This window comes from Medicago sativa, chromosome 1 (genome assembly GCF_051527215.1).
Source record: "Medicago sativa cultivar Bolivia chromosome 1, Bolivia_mono, whole genome shotgun sequence".
In the NCBI taxonomy this organism is placed as follows: Eukaryota; Viridiplantae; Streptophyta; class Magnoliopsida; order Fabales; family Fabaceae; genus Medicago; species Medicago sativa.
The window spans coordinates 39366987-39392551 of NC_140749.1; the positions used below are offsets into that span (position 1 = coordinate 39366987).

At 34.3% G+C, this 25565-nt stretch overlaps 1 long non-coding RNA gene across 1 annotated transcript; it reads left to right on the forward strand.

Annotated features, from left to right (window-relative positions):
* The first annotated feature begins 16908 nt into the window (after positions 1–16908).
* Positions 16909–18998, forward strand: LOC146954874 (uncharacterized). The gene is made up of 2 exons (XR_015015396.1): positions 16909–17274; positions 18708–18998. It is a non-coding gene; the product is annotated as an uncharacterized LOC146954874 (long non-coding RNA).
* The last annotated feature ends 6567 nt before the right edge of the window (positions 18999–25565 follow it).

The following is a 25565-nucleotide window of genomic DNA, read 5'->3' on the forward strand; positions in this document are numbered from 1 at the left end:
GAGCACTCAATTTCAGGACACTGGTTCTGATAAAAGTCAAATTGATGCTGAACCGTCCACTTTAAGTGAGAGATTGATTGTCATTCAGAGTGCCCCTCAAGATCAACTGGGTATTAGACAATCAGTTGTTGAAGTTCCACAAGCAGTCGATAACAATCTAGTAAATAAAGATGTTCAAGAATTTCCAGAAATTGTTGAACAAATGGTTGAGCAACATGATCCTCCGGAAAATGTTGAACCAACATTAAGGAAATCTACTAGAGAGAGAAGGTCAGCTATACCTAGTAACTATGTTGTATATTTACAAGAATCGGAATATAATATTGGTGCTGAAAATTATCCTGAAATGTTTTCACAAGCCATGAGTTCTAGAGAGTCAAATTTATGGTATGATGCTATGATAGATGAGATGAATTCAATGGCATCTAATGGAGTCTGGGATCTTGTCGAGTTGCCTAATGGTTTAAAAGCCATTGGTTGTAAATGGGTCTTTAAGACAAAGAAAGACTCATTAGGCAACATTGAGAGATATAAAGCTAGACTCGTTGCCAAAGGATTTACTCAAAAGGAAGGAATAGATTACAAGGAGACTTTTTCCCCTGTATCTAAGAAGGATTCTCTTCGCATCATCTTAGCATTAGTTGCTTATTTTGACTTAGAACTACAACAAATGGATGTGAAAACTGCATTTTTGAATGGAGATCTCGAAGAAGAGGTTTACATGAAACAACCAGAAGGATTTTCTTCTAGTGGTGATGAGCATTTGGTATGCAAGCTTAAGAAATCCATTTATGGACTCAAACAAGCTTCCCGTCAATGGTATTTAAAATTTCATGATGTCGTCTCTTCTTTTGGATTTGTAGAGAACATTATGGATCAATGTATATACTAGAAGGTCAGTGGGAGTAAAATTTGTTTCCTTATTTTGTATGTGGATGATATTTTACTTGCTGCCAATGATAAAGGTTTGCTTTATGAGGTGAAACAATTTCTCTCTAAGAGTTTTGATATGAAGGATATGGGTGACGCTTCTTATGTCATTGGCATTAAGATTCAAAGAGACAGAGTTCGTAGAATTCTGGGCTTGTCACAAGAGGCTTATATCAATAAGGTCTTAGAGAGGTTTCGGATGAAAGATTGTTCACCAAGTGTAGCACCTATTGTGAAGGGTGATAGGTTCCATTTGGAACAATGCCCGAAGAACGACTTTGAAAGGGAACAAATGCTTAATATTCCATATGCTTCCTCTGTTGGAAACCTAATGTATGCTCAGGTTTGCAAACGGCCTGACATTGCATTTGCTATTGGAAAGCTGCAAAGAAAGTGATGAGGTACCTTAAAGGAACCAAAGACTACATGCTTATGTATAGGCGAATTGAAGATTTAGAGGTCAAAGGTTGCTCTAATTCAGACTTTGCTGGTTGCGTTGATTCAAGAAAATCAACATCCGGTTACATTTTCATGTTAGCCGGCGGGGCTGTTTCTTGGAAAAGCGCAAAGCAAACCTTGATCGCCACTTCCACAATGGAAGCTGAGTTCGTATCTTGTTTTGAGGCTACATCACATGGTGTATGGATGAAGAGTTTCATTTCTGGGTTGAAAATTGTGGATTCAATTTCTAGACCACTAAAGATGTACTGTGACAATTCAGCTGCTGTTTTTATGGCTAAGAATAATAAAAGTGGAAGTCGAAGTAAGCATATCGACATTAAGTACTTAGCCATAAGAGAATGCGTTAAAGATCAAACAATTGTTATTGAGCATATTAGCACTGAATTGATGATTGCTGATCCGTTGACTAAAGGCATGCCATCGTCAAAATTTAAGGATCATTTAGAAAGTATGGGACTTGGTTCCCATATCTGATTTTCGTTGTAAGAACGATTTTAGTTTTTTGAAACTCTATGTATGATATTTTCTCATATTTGATCTCTAAAGTGTATACATTTGATTTTGAGAAATATCAATTAAGTTTGGAACCAGAATAAACATAAATGATATATGATTTGGTTAGAGACATAATACATTGTGATACATAGAAGATAATACTCAATTAAAGAGGACCTGTCGCTATGATCCGTGTGTTTTTGTTTCTTATTATTGTAAGTGAAAGAATATGTCGACCAAGTGGGAGAATGTTGGATTTTTCCCTAATTAAGTTATTTATTTATTTAAATAAATAAGTGGTAATTATCCACTAAGTGCACATAGTGGTAATTACCCATTAATCAGAAAATGGTCTTTATTCTTTCCCTTAAATTTAGTAACTGCCCATTATGAGTGAGTGGAGGAGCAGTTTTGTTTTGCACGTTCAGTAACTTCTTGATGGCAGAAGTTATATAAAGGAGTGCACTTCATTTGTTTTGGTTCCCTAAGCCTAACATCTCTATTCAGAGGACTTGCACCATCAAAGTGAGATTGTGGAAGGTTTAGAAGAGCCTCAACTTCTTCAAGCAGGAGCAATGGCTGAAGGTATGCCTTGATCCTTTAATTTAAGTTTCCGCTGTTTAAGTAGTTATTTCTTATGTTCTTTATGAAATAACTTACATATTCTCCATAAGTTTTGCTCTTCATTTTCTTTATTTTTTGGAAATTTGGCCATCAGTTCTATTTTTTTTTGAATGTCCATCATTACTAATTAAATGACCATAACCACGGGCACATACATGGACACCGGACACGACACCGCTACGTCGACACCAATTCATTGTAATCACAAGTTTCCATGTCAGACAGAACACATATCGGACACTGAGATCCACCTTCAATCATAAGTGTCGGTGAAATATAATGTATATATCTCATTAATTCTGGCTCTTTGTTTCTTCATGTTTGGATATTTGCATTGCACGTCTTTTGATTTCATATTAATTTTGTCAGTTTCCAATGCATTGTTCAAATGAGAAATGTTAAACTTTGGTCATTGAAATAGTTAACCCATGCGCAAATGAGAAGGTTCCTTCAACATCATTATTTGTTTTAGATATGTTTTTATATAACGTTTTGTCAAATTATAGCACGTCGATGATATGTTTGTTGTTTTTCCAATGCTTGGAAATATTCAAGCCACTGTCAAAAAGAAGTTGTTGCCTAAAATTAGCTATCATTGGTAGAAGAAGGATCCTCTTATGAAATTAAAAATGTGTTGGTTATTCACAATGTCTCCAAGTATCAAACTACTCATTATATATTTAAACTCAACTTAATTGACAGGACAAAGTTTACCAAAGTTGAGGAAAGTAATATACCTATCTATCATTTTGATATTCTCTCATTGAAATATATTATATTCCGACAAGAAGGAAAAATTAGTTGGTGAGTTTTTTTTTTTTAATAAGATTTGGTATGTGACATTTTGGTTGCAAACTAATATTAGATTCAATGTCTTCATTTTTCTTTTGTGATGATACTTTTTGTCTTCTGAATCTTTTGTTTTTCTGATTGCGACCTTTCTATGAGAACTATTGCTGAATTTCTCTTATTCAGGAAGTATGAAGTGAAATAAGGGATCCATACTCTTTAATTAAGAAAATAAGTTTTCCTTTTAAGTTTGTATATAATTTGTCATTTTTGCCATGCTATAAAACTAACAATTCAATTTGTTTTTATTGTGGCAAATGGCTCATTGGTTCCTTCTAAACTTAGTGTTGATGAACTCCAATGGGCATGTTGAAAAATATGTGTTAATAGAGAAGGAAATTGATGGCAAAAGAGTAAGCACATTGACATGTCTATGGAAGATCCTGAGTAAGTTTTACTGACATTAATTTTTAGACTAAACAAATATTTATATTTGAATATGTTCTGCTCGGTCGTAATATATTAATTTATATTTTATGTAGAAGTAGCACGGTTCATTGTACTCTTTGGAAAAGGTTTATATGCCTAAAATTCGTTATATGAAATAAAATCATATTAGTTACCATGACATCCAAATTTTTAGCTGTGTACGTAAGGTAGACGATCTAGTAGCATATTTACATATATAGCAAGCATATAAATAAATGCGACTATTGGCTTAATAAACAGAATCTAACATATATTTTGACTTGAACGCATTATTTTCCTAATTCGATATTATACGACAAGACGTAAAAGTAAAACCCTATTTTTGATAATAAAAATTACTGTTTTCTATTAGCAACAAGTAGTAATAGTAATATGTCCTAATTGTAGTAAATAAACCAATTTTCAAAATGAGCACGCATGTAAATAAACCAATTGTAAGTAAAACCCTTTTTTTGAAAAGTAGAGCTTCCTATCGTTATTCAATAAAACATAATCCCTAGAGATGCTCACCGAGATTCGTACATGCTTGTGAAAATACAAGGAAAAAATCAGGAAAATTGGTGAAGTCATTTTGCATTCAAATGATAAATACTCAACAAGTTGTATGTATATATAGATTGTAAAAGAAATCAACCTCAATTGGTTTTCAAAAATTCCATGCGTGCTCATTTTGAAAATTGGTTTATTTACTACAATTAGGACATTTTACTATTACTACTTGTTGCTAATAATAAACAGTAATCTTTATTATCAAAAATAGGGTTTTACTTTTACATCTTGTCGTATAGTTATTTTTTGATGGAATTTATATCTTTATTAGACATTTTACTATATATATATCTTGTCTCTTAGTTATTTTTTGATGGAATTTATATCTACTCTTGTGAAGACATAGTTCACAAAAGACTGATCTTAAAATATTATTTATTCTGAAGAGACGTAAATAATTGAAGGGATAGAAAAAGGAGATGAGGAGAAGAATAGCTCGTTAACACAAGCTGGGGGAGAAGAGAGAAAGAGATATCGACAACTCAATAGAACTCTTTGGTGTGTAGAATGCACTATGGGAGCTCTCTATTTATAGAGAAAATTCACAACTAATAAGTGAGAAACTTTGGGAACAAGTAATACATTATTTCTTTGGCATTAAGTAATTCACATATTAGATCTAGTACAAAAATATCTCAATTATGTACCAAAATATATTATATTGAGTACAAAAATATATTTCAAGCACTAAAATATATTAGACTGTCTACCAAAATATTTCAGATTGTGTTCCAAAATATTCTAGATTGCGTTCCAAAATAAAAAACTTGGGGACTAAGAAAGAACTTTCTAATAATGATTAAATTAATTATTTAATTGTGTCAAAAAAAATTAATTTGCGTTCCAAAATAAAAAACTTGGGGACTAAGAAAGAACTTTCTAATAATGATTCCAAAATATTCTAGATTGCGTTCCAAAATAAAAAACTTGGGGACTAAGAAAGAACTTTCTAATAATGATTAAATTAATTATTTAATTGTGTCAAAAAAATTAATTATTTAATTTATCATTTCCAAATAATAAAATATATATCAATGTATATTTTTTCTCTAGTGCTTGTTTTGTTCACATGATTATGTACCGCAATTAGTGGTACATCCCTATTATATAAACACTACTAATGTATGTGTTCCATCCGATGTGGGACTTCCATTTTTTTCAATACATACAACACTAATTCTACGCAACATGAAAATTTGTGTTTAATCTTTTAACTTAATTTCCACACATTTTGCAACATTTACTGAATCAATAAGCTATTAGTGTATATTATTCTTTGGTTTTACCCATTGAAACTCATGAAAATTTTAAATTGATTATTCTTATTTTATTTCCAATCTTATATTTATCCTTCATAAGCTATGATCTGTACACGACTATTGTTAAAATTGCAATTTATATATATTGTTCTATTTTATTTTATTATCACTCTTAGTTGAAAGTTGTTTAGTGACTTTCATTTTAAAAAAATGGCAATTGAATCTTTTTATTAACTAAAAGAATGCCAATTGAAACTTTTTATTAACTTTGTATCTTGAAGTTAAAAACTTAACATCTTATTGTTGAGGCAACACCACAACTGTATGTAGTTCTAAGACTTGTTTCTATATTTTCTCATATCACACAATTATTATTCTAGTTGTAGGAAATGTATATGTACTTTTGGTGGTTACCTTTTAATAGACATATTTGATGGATATTACTTGAGTAACATTGGGCTTCCAATGTCATGCGACATTGACCAATTATCATGTGTCACGTTTCCTCGTTTTTGTTAAAATATAACAAAAAAATAAATCATAATGTATCTGTAGTTTTGGTGGTTACCTTTTCATAGACATGTTTGATGGATATTACTTGGGTGACATTGGTCTTCCAATGTCACGTGTCATTGACCAGTCATAATGTGTCACGTGTCATCATTTATGTTAAAATATATAACAAAAAAATAAATCTTTGTAAAATAGAGAGAAGAAAGTCACATGTCACATTGTGGTTGGTCAATATCAAATGACATTGACACCACAATGTCACTCAAGTGCTAACCCCATGTTTGATACACATATTCTGTAATATCCCACTCGTCAGTAATGGAATATTACTAGTCAAACGTGTCAGAGGACAAATGTTCATGGAAAGTAAGTATGCCGGAGAATGTTTATCCGACGACATCAGTCAAGCACGAGTATGTATCAGTGTCGGTATAAACACGTTTAAGATGAAGGGTATTTGGGTAACTTGGCCACAAAGGGGTATTTAAGAGAAATTGGCCCAAAATATTTCATTATCTCAAACTCTTTCTCTCTCTAGGTTTTGAGAAAGGAAGTTCTCTCCTCCTCTCTACTCATTGCCCTCTCTCTCTCTCCCTTTCTCACCAATTCACCAAACCTCCTTCCTTTAATGATTTATGATCAAGATTTGGTTCCTGCATGATCCTATAAGAGATTGGCAACTTGGATTAAGCTTGTTTTCCAATTCTTTCACTCACAAGAAGAGATTCAAGGCCAGAGTTTGGTCTTTGGTAAAGCTGGAGGTTGGAGCATGAACTTGTGCATGTTATGGTTTCTTCATGATCAAAGAAGCAATAATAAACTTGGGTTTAAGCTTGATTTCCACTTCCTTCCTCATGTCATAAGATCAAGAAGCTAGGGTTTGGTTGCTCGAGCTTGGATATTGAAGCCAACTTCAAAAACATGCTAGGTGTGTTCTATAGATAGTTTTCCACCTTTGGGATTATGTGTTTAACTTTGTAAGGAAAACATGAATTCTAGAGTTCTATGTATTGTGATTAGTTGCCCTTTTCATGCCATGCTTGCTAAACATGTAAATACTTGTTATATGAATTTTTTTCAAGTATCCTATGATCAATAGAGTTGAAATATACTTTGGGTCACTTGGTTTTGAGGTTTTTGAGCTAAAAATGCCATTTTTACAAGTTCTGGACTGTCACAACTCGTCGGGGCGAGCTAGGACTCGCCATGGCGAATTAGACCACAGAACACATGGTCTACTCGCCTCCAACTCGCCATGGCGAGCGAACAGCACCAAATCATGTTGTTGGCTCGTTCCAGGCAGTTCTTGGCAGTTTCGTGTCCGGTTTCTCAGTGCTGTTTTTATAAAAGTAAACCCCTCAAACCAATGTCCTCTTTGATAATTTTTTAAAAGGCATTAAATGCTCAATATGCCTCATTTAAAATTCACGGTGCTCTATATAAGCATGGAGACACCATAACATTGGAAGCTTGCAAGCAATAATTATTGAGTCCCACTCAATACATTTTCCAATACTAATTTAATAATTGTGCACGTTAGTTTATAACAAGCATGGATAACAAGGGACATTGCATTGGAAAATCACAAACATTAATTGTCATTTCTCCCACCTACATGTATCTGTCAACCTAACTCATTTCTAATTTCTATTGCACAATGCATAACCTCTTTCACCCATAAAGACAACAATTTCATTCATCTAAGTTTCTAAACCCTTATCGTATTCACTTTCGGCCACTTTCTTATGAAGACCGCCATCCATTCATCATGTTGACGCGAGGATAAGAGAAGACCGGGGTTGTCATTGCCTTTGCTAGATCTTCTTTCCCCTCCGTTGAATGTCTAATTTTTCCACCTCATTGAAAACCACTGCGAAAATCGTGAGATTGTGAGTGATAGTGACGAATCCGAACCAGATGAAGATTTGTACAATCATAACTTTCTAGAGTAAGTCCTCTATTTCCTACAAGATCTTTATATTTCTCAGCCCCTTTATTCATATCTTTATCATTTTATATCCCTGATTGATGAAGACATTTTGACAATGATTTTTAATTCTTTTAACAACAGTATGACAATGTTAGTGTTTACTCTCTTAACAGACACGTCTGTTGTGATATAGTCCGACTCAAAAGACTGCAAGATTGAAAAGAAACGACAAAAAAGTCATTTGTGAAATGGCTGAGAACATTTTGAAGAAGTATTGGCCCACATATTCCTTGGAGGCAAATGGGAGTTACTAAGGTTTTCATATATGAATAGTTCGATTCTTTTTTACATATTAGCTAATCAAATTATCACAGCAAGTGTTGGTACAAGATGATTTGGATTATTTTGACATCTTATTTACACTGTTTAATATTTCATATATAGGTTTAAGGCTTCAATATTTTAATGGCATTGCAAGACCTTCGCTTAATAAATGTAATAATCCAAACTGAGTTTGTGAGCCTTGGACTTGATCCCGTTAATCTTATTGCAGCAACTTTGCCATTGGTAAGTACATTTGAGAGCTTCAAAATAAAGAAAGAAAATCATATACTTCTTTGTACTAATGAGTTGCCAAATATTGGATTACTATTGAAATGTGATTTGCAATTAAGTTATTAAGGCCTTTTAAATATGACTATGAAGTAGTTCTCCATGACAATAAGCGTATTCTGTTGGATTTTTCCCTAATTAAGTTATTTATTTATTTAAATAAATAAGTGGTAATTACCCACTAAGTGCACATAGTGGTAATTACCCATTAATCAGAAAATGGTCTTTATTCTTTCCCTTAAATTTAGTAACTGCCCATTATGAGTGAGTGGAGGAGCAGTTTTGTTTTGCACGTTCAGTAACTTCTTGATGGCAGAAGTTATATAAAGGAGTGCACTTCATTTGTTTTGGTTCCCTAAGCCTAACATCTCTATTCATAAGACTTGCACCATCAAAGTGAGATTGTGGAAGGTTTAGGAGAGCCTCAACTTCTTCAAGCAGGAGCAATGGCTGGAGGTATGCCTTGATCCTTTAATTTAAGTTTCCGCTGTTTAAGTAGTTATTTCTTATGTTCTTTATGAAATAACTTACATGTGGTATCAGAGCCAATTTCATCCTCTGCCTTGTGATTTTCGTTTTCTGCATTTGGACAATTTTGTCAAAATTTTCGATTTCAAATTTTGAGTGTAATTGCAGAAAATAGTTTGAAATCATAAGAGAATGTTTTGGTTCATGATTTGTATTTGATTCTTGATTTTGGTGTTAAATTGGTCTGAAATCGGAGTTTTAATATAACGAGCCTGTGAGTAATTTCAACCGGGTCATTAAACCCATTCAGAGGTTGAAGAAGCACTTTGTTTTGGTTTTCAATTCAAATAGTTATTGCTTACGTACAGTATGTAGTGTTGCAGTGTCCTATTTGTTTTGAATTGACACAACACTGTGCACCGAGACTACTTTTATTGATTTATATCTATCAATTTGAAACTGCTTAGACCAATTCAATTATATTATTGTATTATTATATTACTATCACTATGAAATGCTATATGATACTGTAAGTTCTAATGACATTATAATATCATATGTGGGCATTCTTAGTAGCTTTGTGCAGTATATGTTGGGTCTATATTTGCATTATTTACGGTTTGGAGATTGCATGATATTATGAATTTAATGATGCATCAAATACAGATTAATCAATTAAATTAATTGCCTACTGTTTTGCAATTAATCATTTGGAATAAATGTCAATATGATCTATATGATTTTAATTAATTAGGGACTAGCCACAGCATCTTTAATTATGCAAAATTGTATATTAGGTTTTAAGATCATGGTTGTGACATTGATGGTAATTAATTATATTGAACATAGTAAATCTTATCCCACAGGAATTCTTTTTATGTTTTGTATAATTAATTAGGATGAAATATCAATTTATATTTTCTAACTTACCCTCAGGAATTAGAAAAAGGAACATAAATTGATAGTTTTGTCATTCGGTTATATGAATCTAATTGAATAAAATTTTAGCCCACAGGTAAATTTTATGTCACTAGGTTCATAGTTTGAAACATGATTTACGTTGGTAAAACATGATATTTGTTTTGTAGTCTCAATTTTAATTATAAGCATGTATGTTCAATTTTTGCAGCTATGCAGCCTATGAATTTTTCTGATTTTAAGTGTGAAATTCCCGAACTAAGGGGTGAAAACTATAAGGTGTGGAAGGAGAGAATTCTTCTTCACTTAGGGTGGATGGATATCAATTATGCTATTCGGAAAGACGAACCACCTGCAGTTACTGAAACTAGCCTTCAGGAAGACGTTGATCTTTATGAAATGTGGGAGCGGTCTAACCGTCTCAGTGTGATGTTCATAAAGACCAACATCTCTGCTAGTATCCGTGGTTGTGTCGATCAGCATGATAATGTCCAAGCATTGCTTAAAGCTATTGATGAACAATTCAAAACATCAGATAAGGCACTTGCTAGCACCCTTATAATGAAGTTTTCATCCATGAAGCTTATCACTGTGAAAGGTGTGCGTGAGCACATCATGCAAATGAGGGACTTAGCAGCACAGCTAAAGACTCTTGAGGTTGATATGTCTGATTCTTTTCTTGTGCACTACATTCTGAACACTCTTCCACCTGAATATGGACCTTTCAAGATATCTTATAACACACATAAGGACAAATGGTCAATTAATGAACTCCTGACCATGTGTGTTCAAGAAGAAGGAAGGTTGACTATGGAAAAAAGTGAGAGTGTTTTTGTTGCAACTGAAAGAAAGAACATGAATCAAGCGAAACATAAGGGGAAAGGCAAAATACCACCTCAAGGTGGAATTAAGAAAGAATCCAAGTGTTTCTTTTGTAAAAGGAAGGGACACATGAAGAAGGATTGCCCTAAGTTTCAGAAATGGCTTGAAAACAAAGGTAAATCAATCTCACTTGTCTGTTATGAGTCTAATATGGTTAATGTTATTTATTACACATGGTGGATTGATTCTAGTTCTACAATCCATGTTTCGAATACCTTGCAGGGTATGACAAGCCTAAGGAAACCACTTCCAAGTGAGCAAGGCATCTATTCAGGAAGCAAGATGCATTCTCATGTGGAGGCTGTTGGAACATGCAATTTAGTTTTAAGTAGTGGCTTTGTTTTAAATTTGGAAAAGACTTTCTATGTTCCTAGTTTTTCTAGAAATTTAATTTCCATTTCAAGACTTGTACCTCTGGGATACTCTTTCAATTTTTATGAAACATCTTTCAATTTGTTTTATAAATCTAATTTTGTTGGAAATGGTGTATTATCCGATGGTCTTTTCTCAATTAATTTGAAAAATAATGCCACTAGTAATGTTATGCATGTTCACGCTGGAACTAAACGTTGTGTTATAAATGAGGAATCCTCTATTTTGTGGCACCGGAGATTAGGACATATCTCCATTCAGAGAATCAAAAGACTAGTGAATGATGGAGTACTTGGTACTTAAGATTTCACGGATTTTGAAACTTGTGTAAACTGCATTAAGGGAAAGCAGACTAACAAGTATAAGAAAGGTGCAAAGAGGAGTTCTGAAATATTAGAAATCATACATTCAGATATATGTTCTCCAGATATGGACATACCAGGTCCAAAATACTTCATCTTTTTCATTGATGATTACTCACGATATATGCATGTCTACTTGCTTCATAATAAATATGAAGCATTGGATGCCTTTAAAGTTTTTAAGGCTGAAGTAGAAAAACAATGCGAAAAGCAAATTAAAATTGTGAGAACTGATAGAGGTGGAGAATATTATGGTAGATATACTGAGGATGGACAAGCCATGGGTCCATTTGCAAAGTTTCTTCAAGATAATGGGATTGTTGCCCAATATACCATGCCTGGTTCTCCGGACCAGAATGGGGTGTCAGAAAGAAGAAACCGAACTTTAATGGACATGGTTAGGAGTATGCGTAGCAACTCAAAACTTCCAAAGTCCTTGTCGACTGAAGCTCTTAAAACGGCAGTGTATATATTGAATCGTGTTCCAACCAAGGCTGTCCCAAAGAAACCGTTTGAGTTATTTAAAGGTTGGAAACCGAGTTTGCGTCATATACGCGTTTGGGGATGCTCGTCTGAAGTAAGAGTTTACAATCCACAAGAAAAGAAACTAGACCCTAGAACTATAAGTGGGTATTTCATTGGATATGCCGAAAATTCTAAAGGGTATAGGTTCTATTGTCCATCTCATAGCACTAGGATTGTGGAATCAAGAAATGCAAAGTTTCTTGAAAATGACTTAGTTAGTGGGAGCACTCAATTTCAGGACACTGGTTCTGATAAAAGTCAAATTGATGCTGAACCGTCCACTTCAAGTGACAGATTGATTGTCATTCAGAGTGCCCCTCAAGATCAAATGGGTATTAGACAATCAGTTGTTGAAGTTCCACAAGCAGTCGATAACAATCTAGTAAATAAAGATGTTCAAGAATTTCCAGAAATTGTTGAACAAATGGTTGAGCAACATGATCCTCCGGAAAATGTTGAACCAACATTAAGGAAATCTACTAGAGAGAGAAGGTCAGCTATACCTAGTAACTATGTTGTATATTTACAAGAATCGGACTATAATATTGGTGCTGAAAATGATCCTGAAATGTTTTCACAAGCCATGAGTTCTAGAGAGTCAAATTTATGGTATGATGCTATGATAGATGAGATGAATTCAATGGCATCTAATGGAGTCTGGGATCTTGTCGAGTTGCCTAATGGTTTAAAAGCCATTGGTTGTAAATGGGTCTTTAAGACAAAGAAAGACTCATTAGGAAACATTGAGAGATATAAAGCTAGACTCGTTGCCAAAGGATTTACTCAAAAGGAAGGAATACATTACAAGGAGACTTTTTCCCCTGTATCTAAGAAGGATTCTCTTCGCATCATCTTAGCATTAGTTGCTTATTTTGACTTAGAACTACAACAAATGGATGTGAAAACTGCATTTTTGAATGGAGATCTAGAAGAAGAGGTTTACATGAAACAACCAGAAGGATTTTCTTCTAGTGGTGATGAGCATTTGGTATGCAAGCTTAAGAAATCCATTTATGGACTCAAACAAGCTTCCCGTCAATGGTATTTAAAATTTCATGATGTCATCTCTTCTTTTGGATTTGTAGAGAACATTATGGATCAATATATATACTAGAAGGTCAGTGGGAGTAAAATTTGTTTCCTTATTTTGTATGTGGATGATATTTTACTTGCTGCCAATGATAAAGGTTTGCTTTATGAGGTGAAACAATTTCTCTCTAAGAGTTTTGATATGAAGGATATGGGTGACGCTTCTTATGTCATTGGCATTAAGATTCAAAGAGACAGAGTTCGTAGAATTCTGTGCTTGTCACAAGAGGCTTATATCAATAAGGTCTTAGAGAGGTTTCGGATGAAAGATTGTTCACCAAGTGTAGCACCTATTGTGAAGGGTGATAGGTTCCATTTGGAACAATTCCCGAAGAACGACTTTGAAAGGGAACAAATGCTTAATATTCCATATGCTTCCGCTGTTGGAAGCCTAATGTATGCTCAGGTTTGCAAACGGCCTGACATTGCATTTGTTATTGGAATGTTAGGCAGATATCAGAGTAATCCAGGTATGGAACACTGGAAAGCTGCAAAGAATGTGATGAGGTACCTTAAAGGAACCAAAGACTACATGCTTATGTATAGGCGAACTGAAGATTTAGAGGTCAAAGGTTCCTCTGATTCAGACTTTGCTGGTTGCGTTGATTCAAGAAAATCAACATCCGGTTACATTTTCATGTTAGCCGGCGGGGCTGTTTCTTGGAAAAGCGCAAAGCAAACCTTGATCGCCACTTCCACAATTGAAGCTGAGTTCGTATCTTGTTTTGAGGCTACATCACATGGTGTATGGATGAAGAGTTTCATTTCTGGGTTGAAAATTGTGGATTCAATTTCTAGACCACTAAAGATGTACTGTGACAATTCAGCTGCTGTTTTTATGGCTAAGAATAATAAAAGTGGAAGTCGAAGTAAGCATATCGACATTAAGTACTTAGCCATAAGAGAATGCGTTAAAGATCAAACAATTGTTATTGAGCATATTAGCACTGAATTGATGATTGCTGATCCGTTGACTAAAGGCATGCCATCGTCAAAATTTAAGGATCATTTAGAAAGTATGGGACTTGGTTCCCATATCTGATTTTCGTTGTAAGAACGATTTTAGTTTTTTGAAACTCTATGTATGATATTTTCTCATATTTGATCTCTAAAGTGTATACATTTGATTTTGAGAAATATCAATTAAGTTTGGAACCAGAATAAACATAAATGATATGAGTTTATTCATTAAGTTATATGATTTGGTTAGAGACATAATACATTGTGATACATAGAAGATAATACTCAATTAAAGAGGACCTGTCGCTATGATCCGTGTGTTTTTGTTTCTTATTATTGTAAGTGAAAGAATATGTTGACCAAGTGGGAGAATGTTGGATTTTTCCCTAATTAAGTTATTTATTTATTTAAATAAATAAGTGGTAATTACCCACTAAGTGCACATAGTGGTAATTACCCATTAATCAGAAAATGGTCTTTATTCTTTCCCTTAAATTTAGTAACTGCCCATTATGAGTGAGTGGAGGAGCATTTTTGTTTTGCACGTTCAGTAACTTCTTGATGGCAGAAGTTATATAAAGGTGTGCACTTCATTTGTTTTGGTTCCCTAAGACTAACATCTCTATTCAGAAGACTTGCACCATCAAAGTGAGATTGTGGAAGGTTTAGAAGAGCCTCAACTTCTTCAAGCAGAAGCGATGGCTGGAGGTATGCCTTGATCCTTTAATTTAAGTTTCCGCTGTTTAAGTAGTTATTTCTTATGTTCTTTATGAAATAACTTACATATTCTCCATAAGTCTTGCTCTTCATTTTCTTTATTTTTTGGAAATTTGGCCATCAGTTCTATTTTTTTTTTTTTAATGTCCATCATTACTAATTAAATGACCATAACCACGGGCACATACATGGACACCGGACACGACACCGATACGTCGACACCAATTCATTGTAATCACAAGTTTCCATGTCAGACAGAACACATGTCGGACACTGAGACACGCCTTCAATCATAAGTGTCGGTGAAATATAATGTATATATCTCATTAATTGTGGCTCTTTGTTTCTTCATGTTTCGATATTTGCATTGCACGTCTTTTGATTTCATATTAATTTTGTCAGTTTCCAATGCATTGTTCAAATGAGAAATGTTAAACTTTGGTCATTGAAATAGTTAACCCATGCGCAAATGAGAAGGTTCCTTCAACATCATTATTTGTTTTAGATATGTTTTTATATAACGTTTTGTCAAATTATAGCACGTCGATGATATGTTTGTTGTTTTTCCAATGCTTGGAAATATTCAAGCCACTGTCAAAAAGAAGCTGTTGCCTAAAATTAGCTATCATTGGTAGAAGAAGGATCCTCTTATGAAATTAAAAATGTGTTGGATATTCACAATGTCTCCAAGTATCAAACTACTCATTATATATTTAAACTCAACTTAATTGACAGGACAAAGTTTACCAAAGTTGAGGAAAGTAATATACCTATCTATCATTTTGATTTTCTCTCATTGAAATATATTATATTCCGACAAGAAGGAAAAATTAGTTGGTGAGTTTTTTTTTTTTTTTAATAAGATTTGGTATGTGACATTTTGGTTGCAAACTAATATTAGATTCAATGTCTTCATTTTTCTTTTGTGATGATACTTTTTGTCTTCTGAATCTTTTGTTTTTCTCATTGCGACCTTTCTATGAGAACTATTGCTGAATTTCTCTTATTCAGGAAGTATGAAGTGAAATAAGGGATCCATACTCTTTAATTAAGAAAATAAGTTTTCCTTTTAAGTTTGTATATAATTTGTCATTTTTGCCATGCTATAAAACTAACAATTCAATTTGTTTTTATTGTGGCAAATGGCTCATTGGTTCCTTCTAAACTTAGTGTTGATGAACTCCAATGGGCATGTTGAAAAATGTGTGTTAATAGAGAAGGAAATTGATGGCAAAAGAGTAAGCACATTGACATGTCTATGGAAGATCCTGAGTAAGTTTTACTGACATTAATTTTTCGACTAAACAAATATTTATATTTGAATATGTTCTGCTCGGTTATAATATATTAATTTATATTTTATCTAGAAGTAGCACGGTTCATTGTACTCTTTGGAAAAGGTTTATATGCCTAAAATTCGTTATATGAAATAAAATCATATTAGTTACCATGACATCCAAATTTTTAGTTGTGTACGTAAGGTAGACGATCTAGTAGCATATTTACATATATAGCAAGCATATAAATAAATGCGACTATTGGCTTAATAAACAGAATCTAACATATATTTTGACTTGAACGCATTATTTTCCTAATTTGATACTATACGACAAGACGTAAAAGTAAAACCCTATTTTTGATAATAAAAATTACTGTTTTCTATTAGCAACAAGTAGTAATAGTAATATGTCCTAATTGTAGTAAATAAACCAATTTTCAAAATGAGCACGCATGTAAATAAACCAATTGTAAGTAAAACCCTATTTTTGAAAAGTAGTGCTTCCTATCGTTATTCAATAAAACATAATCCCTAGAGATGCTCACCGAGATTCGTACCCTATTTTTGAAAAGTAGTGCTTCCTATCGTTATTCAATAAAACATAATCCCTAGAGATGCTCACCGAGATTCGTACATGCTTGTGAAAATACAAGGAAAAAATCAGGAAAATTGGTGAAGTCTGTAATATCCCGCGTATTAAGAATTAACGTAATATCTGAGAGCGATACAAATACGCACGTTTAAGCAGAAGGGTATAATAGTCATTTGAGTTTAAGGACTATTTAAGGCAATTGGGTCCAAAAATCTTCATTTTCATTCCATTTTCTCACTCTAGGTTACAAACTTTTCTCTTCCTCTCTTCCCTCTCTAGAAATCGATCCCCATCCTTCCATCCTTGTTCAAGATTTGTTCAAGATTTCATGAGCTAGTGATCATGTGAACTTTGGGTGTTTTGGAACAAGCTTCTCAACTAGTTTCTTTCCTCAATCAAGAGTAGTGATTCTAGGGTTTGTGGTTAGACAACTTGAACCAACATTAATCTTGCTCAAGGTGAGTTCTATAGGTAGAATAACCCACCTTTGGGGTTGGATACTCATGTTTTGTGCTAGTTTAGCTTCTATGACTTTTTATTGAACCTAAAGCCATGCCTTGTGATCATAATAAATTGCCATGGAATATGATTTTATATATGTTTTGGTAAGCTATTTTGAGTACATAAACTTGTTATCAATGTTTGGAATGAGTTGGTGCATTTAGGGGATCAAAAATGGGAGTTTTGGGTCGAAAATGCCACGAACCCGCGGCCGAAACACGCAGGTTCGCAGCGCTGCGCCTGACCAAGGGCGCTAGGCGCCCACAAGTTAGTGAGCAGGCGCTAGGCGCCCCACACCAGGCGCTAGGCGCCCCAGACAGGGCAGCGCATTGCGTTGTTCTGTGTTCGGGTGCTTGGGGGCAGTCGTGTAGGGGCCCGATGCGATCGTTTCGGAGTATATTTTTACTGTTTTTACTTGTTTCTCAACTGGAACAAAATTGATATGGACAAAACTTAGAATTTCTAAATGGTATAAAACTTGGGTTTATGACATTTTCAATCCTCGGAAACTAATAGTAAAATGCACCAATCAATCATTGAACTTGAATCAATAATCATGGCAATTTAACATGGGTTACAAAGATGACTTAAGGGTGTTAAGCTTGATGGGTAGAGATATTCTAAGGAAGGGTTTGAACTTAGTGAATCGACATGATTGTCAAGAATAGAATGTCACATTATCTTCTAAGTTCTATAAGTTATGATGCTAAGAATGTTTCTATGATTATGTACAAGTATGAATATGTATGCATATGAACATGATAAGACAAGATGTAGGTGTTCGTGTCCCTTGATATCCACGCTAGGGGGATACAAGGGGTTCTCGATCTAAGGGGAACGATTCAAGCCGTAAGGGACCCGCACGACACCGGGGGAGTCCGATGTACGTACATCGGTCATGTATGGGATAGTTCTCGGGGTTACTCCACCCGGGGCTCTCCGTAAAACGAACCAAGATAATATTGTTTGATTCACGCTAACATAATGATTGAACAAATATGACTATGCATGATATGATTATGTTAGATTATGAAATGAATGATTTACCGAAGACGAACTTAGGTTTCCCTATTCGTCCGGTATAGGTTGTGTCATGAATTAGTTTAGACTTCGGTGCATTCCACGTACCTTAGCAAGCGGTATTAGGATCTCTTTACCGCCATGACACGTATGATATAGTGAAAGCCTATAACATATTATGAAGGTTCTAAGACGGTTTCTAGTGTGCACATCCGTCTAGACATAAATGACCACACACACGTATAATCAACCGGCAGGTTGTATTCTAGACACATGATAACCATAGGTTTTTCCCCAAGGTTATCACTAGCCTAGGGCTAGGAAGAACTCACTGAGGCGTTATGTCTCATCCAACTCCTTACTTGTTCAGGTTCACAGGTATCCCGAGGTAGAGGTAAAGAAAAGGTCATGGAGTGATTGTGTTATCTTGGAGCTTTCATGGTGTGGATTAAAGAAGCATATGTTACATTATGAGTCATGTGGTTATATATATGTTGTGATTGTACTATGTTATGACAAAACTTTGGTGTAATAATGTAACATGAGAACTTTGGTTCATCGATGTATGTAGACTCAAGACTTGATGTTGTGTTATTATTGTATAATTAATGTATCCAGTATCAATATTAGCACTCTTTTGAATATTCTAGATATTTTCAAACATGGGTGTTACAAAGTCATTTTGCATTCAAATGATAAATACTCAACAAGTTGTATGTATATATAGACAGTAAAAGAAATCAACCTCAATTGGTTTTCAAAAATTCCATGCGTGCTCATTTTGAAAATTGGTTTATTTACTACAATTAGGACATTTTACTATTACTACTTGTTGCTAATAATAAACAGTAATCTTTATTATCAAAAATAAGGTTTTACTTTTATGTCTTGTCGTATAGTATGAAATTAGGAAAATAATGCGTTCAAGTCAAAATCTATGTTAGATTCTGTTTATTAAGCCAATAGTCGCATTTATATATATGCTTGCTATATATGTAAATATGCTATATATATATCTTGTCTCTTAGTTATTTTTTGATGGAATTTATATCTACTCTTTTGAAGACATAGTTCACAAAAGACTGATCTTAAAATATTATTTATTCTGAAGAGACGTAAATAATTGAAGGGATAGAAAAAGGAGATGAGGAGAAGAATAGCTCGTTAACACAAGCTGGGGGAGAAGAAAGAAAGAGATATCGACAACTCAATAGAACTCTTTGGTGTGTAGAATGCACTATGGGAGCTCTCTATTTATAGAGAAAATTCACAACTAATAAGTGAGAAACTTTGGGAACAAGTAATACATTATTTCTTTGGCATTAAGTAATTCACATATTAGATCTAGTACAAAAATATCTCAATTATGTACCAAAATATATTATATTGAGTACAAAAATATATTTCAAGCACTAAAATATATTAGACTGTCTACCAAAATATTTCAGATTGTGTTCCAAAATATTCTAGATTGCGTTCCAAAATAAAAAACTTCGGGACTAAGAAAGAACTTTCTAATAATGATTAAATTAATTATTTAATTGTGTCAAAAAAATTAATTTGCGTTCCAAAATAAAAAACTTGGGGACTAAGAAAGAACTTTCTAATAATGATTCCAAAATATTCTAGATTGCGTTCCAAAATAAAAAACTTGGGGACTAAGAAAGAACTTTCTAATAATGATTAAATTAATTATTTAATTGTGTCAAAAAAATTAATTTGCGTTCCAAAATAAAAAAACTTGGGGACTAAGAAAGAACTTTCTAATAATGATTAAATTAATTATTTAATTGTGTCAAAAAATTAATTATTTAATTTATCATTTCTAAATAATAAAATATATATCAATGTATATTTTTTCTCTAGTGCTTGTTTTGTTCACATGATTATGTACCGCAATTAGTGGTACACCCCTATTATATAAACACTACTAATGTATGTGTTCCATCCGATGTGGGACTTCCACTTTTTTCAATTCATACAACACTAATTCTACGCAACATGAAAATTTGTGTTTAATCTTTTAACTTAATTTCCACACATTTTGCAACATTTACTGAATCAATAAGCTATTAGTGTATATTATTCTTTGGTTTTACCCATTGAAACTCGTGTAAATTTTAAATTGATTATTCTTATTTTATTTCCAATCTTATATTTATCCTTCATAAGCTATGATCTGTACACGACTATTGTTAAAATTGCAATTTATATATATTGTTCTATTTTATTTTATTATCACTCTTAGTTGAAAGTTGTTTAGTGACTTTCATTTTAAAAAAATGGCAATTGAATCTTTTTATTAACTAAAAGAATGCCAATTGAAACTTTTTATTAACTTTGTATCTTGAAGTTAAAAACTTAACTTCTTATTGTTGAGCCAACACCACAACTGTATGTAGTTCTAAGACTTGTTTCTATATTTTCTCATATCACACAATTATTATTCTAGTTGTAGGAAATGTATATGTACTTTTGGTGGTTACCTTTTAATAGACATGTTTGATGGATATTACTTGAGTGACATTGGGCTTCCAATGTCATGCGACATTGGCCAATTATAATGTGTCACGTTTCCTCGTTTCTGTTAAAATATAACAAAAAAATAAATCATAATGTATCTGTAGTTTTGGTGGTTACCTTTTCATAGACATGTTTGATGGATATTACTTGGGTGACATTGGGCTTCCAATGTCACGTGTCATTGACCAGTCATAATGTGTCACGTGTCATCATTTATGTTAAAATATATAACAAAAAAAAAAATCCTTGTAAAAGAGAGAGAGAAGGAAGTCACATGTCACATTGTGGTTGGTCAATATCAAATGACATTGACACCACAATGTCACTCAAGTTCTAACCCCATGTTTGATACACATATTCTGTAATATCCCACTCGTCAGTAATGGAATATTACTAGTCAAACGTGTCAGAGGACAAATGTTCATGGAAAGTAAGTATGCCGGAGAATGTTTATCCGACGACATCAGTCAAGCACGAGTATGTATCAGTGTCGGTATAAACACGTTTAAGATGAAGGGTATTTGGGTAACTTGGCCACAAAGGGGTATTTAAGAGAAATTGGCCCAAAATATTTCATTATCTCAAACTCTTTCTCTCTCTAGGTTTTGAGAAAGGAAGTTCTCTCGTCCTTCTCTCTACTCATCGCCCTCTCTCTCTCTCCCTTTCTCACCAATTCACCAAACCTCCTTCCTTTAATGATTTATGATCAAGATTTGGTTCCTACATGATCCTATAAGAGATTGGCAACTTGGATTAAGCTTGTTTTCCAATTCTTTCACTCACAAGAAGAGATTCAAGGCTAGAGTTTGGTCTTTGGTAAAGCTGGAGGTTGGAGCATGAAATTGTGCATGTTATGGTTACTTGATGATTAAAGAAGCAATAATAAACTTGGGTTTAAGAGTGATTTCCACTTCCTTCCTCATGTCATAAGATCAAGAAGCTAGGGTTTGGTTGCTCGAGCTTGGATCTTGAAGACAACTTCAAAAACATGCTAGGTGTGTTCTATAGATAGTTTTCCACCTTTGGGATTATGTGTTTAACTTTGTAAGGAAAACATGAATTCTAGAGTTCTATGTATTGTGATTAGTTGCCCTTTTCATGCCATGCTTGCTAAACATGTAAATACTTGTTATATGAATATTTTTCAAGTATCCTATGATCAATAGAGTTGAAATATACTTGGGTCACTTGGTTTTGAGGTTTTTGAGCTAAAAATGCCATTTTTACAAGTTCTGGACTGTCACAACTCGTCGGGGCGAGCTAGGACTCGCCATGGCGAATTAGACCACAGAACACATGGTCTACTCGCCTCCAACTCGCCATGGCGAGCTGACAGCACCAAAACGTGTTGTTGGCTCGTTCCAGGCAGTTCTTGGCAGTTTCGTGTCCGGTTTCTCAGTGCTATTTTTATAAAAGTAAACCCCTCAAACCAATGTCCTCTTTGATAATCTTTTAAAAGGCATTAAATGCTCAATATGCCTCATTTATAATTCATGGTGCTCTATATAAGCATGGAGACACCATAACATTGGAAGCTTGCAAGCAATATGTAACACCCATACCAGACGTATCTAGAAAGTCTGGCACGTGCGTTAATATTAGTACTGGATACATTAAAATATACAACATAAAATTTTTTCCGAATGAATAATATTTACATCAAGTCCCGTTCGTATAAATAATAATACAATACATTCATCCATACATAAAAATATATCCTTAATGTCCAATGTCCTGAAGCAGTACGAACGAACCCTTGAAGTAATATCCATCCAGCTATGAACATGCATAATCATCCTGCTTATCTGAAACAAATAAGGATTGGGATGAGACATAATGTCTCAGTGAGTTCCCCTAAAACCTAGGCTATAGGCAACCTCAAGGGGAAACCTACGGTCACCATGTGTCTACTTTACAACCTGACGGTTGATTATACGTGTGTGGGGACTTGCATACTTAGACGGTAGTGCATACTAGAGCCGTCATAATCATATCTTACTTGTTATAGGCTTCTCATCTATACATGTCATGGCGGTCGAAGGGAACCTAAACCGCATTGCCAAGTGTACACTTTACGTAACAAGGCCTAAACATAAATTAACATAGCATATCATGACATGATTCTAAACCGGACGATTAGGGAAACCTAAGATCGTCACCGGTATCATATTCTTTACTTGCTCTAATCCATGCCTTATACTTATCATGTAGCATCTAGTGCTCTTGTTCTTAAACATAAATGTGCATAAGTTCATTCTTGCATAATCATGAAACTTAACCATAGTCATATCGTGCATAACGTATCTAAGTTCATTCATGGGTTAGCGTTGAACAAACAATTATTATCTTGATTCATTTTACGGATAGTCCCGGGTGGAGTAACCCCGAGATCAATCCCATACATGACCGATGTACGTACATCGGACTCCCTCGGTGTCGTGCGGGTCCCTTGCGGCTTGAACCGTTCCCCTTAGGTCGAGAACCTCCCGTATCCCCCTGGCGTGGATAACAAGAGACACGAGCATCTACGTCTTGTTACTCAGTGACATGCGGGTCCCTTACGGCTTGAATCGTTCTCATAATGAGAACCCCTTGTATCCCCCTGATGTGGATAACAAGAGACATGTCACCTACACATATTAATCATGGTCTTGTCGTGCATATAAGTTAAACATAATCATACATACATATTTACCTCGGAACCTTAATCGATCCGATTAACGGTAACTTATACTTGTTCATAAACATATTATCATGGTGGAGAGATTAACTAGTCAATCCACGACTTACTTACTTGCTAGGTCATACTTGCTCATATGCGAAGAGATTACACTTCGCGTCTTATCATTCCATGGAATCATATCCTATACTTGTCTTACTTATCATTCATGCTATCTTTCTAGTTCTCAACACTATGTCGAGGCTCTACATTCATGCCCTTTCTTAATTTGTCACTACCCAGACGTATTGCATAACATAACACTCTTGCGTATCATTTATTAACAAACATTGTCAACAATTTGCCATGCCTTTACTTTGTATAAAATCTTGTTTGGAATTGTACTTTAGACACTTGGAATTGAGGGGTTTCATAGTTTAAAACGATACTGCAAGATCGAGCCTCGGATAGCCCTTGTTGGTCGCAAAACTAATTGACAACACATGCTGTGCAGTCAATTTCGCCTGGCCAAATTCTCTCCGCCATGGCAAAATTTTTCGCCATGGCGAGCTCAATGGCGAGCTACTCCAGAGAGCCCTGATTCCCAGCTCGCCATGGCGAGCTAAATTCCGCCAGGCGAACTGTAGCAGTCCAGAATTCTGCAGAAAACGTGATTTTGCATAAAAACCTCAATTCAAGTGTTCTAATTCATTATAATCATCCAAAACATCATAAAAACAACTTATATCTTGTGCATGGCATCAATTAACATGTTTTGATCATAAATGGTACAAAGGGGTACTAAAACCCTAAAACATATACTAACATAAATCATAATTTCTTCACAAGATTAATCAAACCCAAAGGTAGGTAATCTATCTATGGAACTCACCTAAACATGTTTCTTGCAAAAACCAAGCTCCAAGCATCAAACCCTAGCTTTTGCTTCAATCTTGATCCTTAGCTTTTCTCACCAAACCAAGCTTTAATCCTTTCCTTCACTTGTTTCTTGCTTGCTAAGCCATGCTTAATCATGCTTGATCATGATTTGGAAGAAGTTTGGTTGATTAGAGAAGAGAGGGAGGGCGCATGGTAGAGAGAAGGAGGAGAGAACTCTTTCTCTCAAAACCTAGAGAGAGAAAGAGGAAGGAATTATGAGGTTTCCACCCTCAAAATCACTTATATACTCCCTTGTGCGAGATTACTTAAATGCCCTTCGTCTCAGTCGTGTTTACTTGACACTGATACATAACTCATGCTTAACTGATATTACCTATAAATATCTTCCATCGTACATAACTTCCTTCATCATAACCGTTTTCCATGAACCTTAGTCCTCTGATACATTTAACAGATAGATTTTCCTTTAGTTGATGAGCGGGATGTTACATTCTACCCCCCTTAAAAAATTTCGTCCTCGAAATTTAGAGATCGACTACCAATCATCATGACAAAACTTACCATCTATGGTCTGAGCCAAACACTTTTCCATTCATACATATCCGAAGGGTTTATCGCTTCATGTCCTCATCTTGTTTCTTAATCCACAAATAACTAAACATAGCCTTCTTGATCTTAATTTCACTCACTTAGAGTTTTCTTAGCATATTATGATTCCGAACTTACTTTACTACACATAACTTATTGTCTTAAACTCGGATTTAATCCGTTTAACATAAACCATTCCTAATGGTATCTTGTCATAAACACGAACACTCAGGATTTGCCTTTCAACTGGAATTCTACCAGAACCCAGGTTTGCCCTGCAGTGCTTACTTGTAACTTTAAAACATCTTTTCATGCATACATAATCTTATCGGGTAACATATAATTCATACATCAGTTACTTATTGTACCTTGAAACATTTGCCTCACTCCGACATTACTTATCTTGACGGTTCTACGAATCTCTTGTCTCTTTTCAGAGCCTTAAGAAATCTTTCGATCTCATTACCAATTTTATTGCACCCAAATTTCATGGATGACTCATATAACTTGTCGTAGAGAGATGAAATTAATTAAGCCTATACATATAACATTCATCAA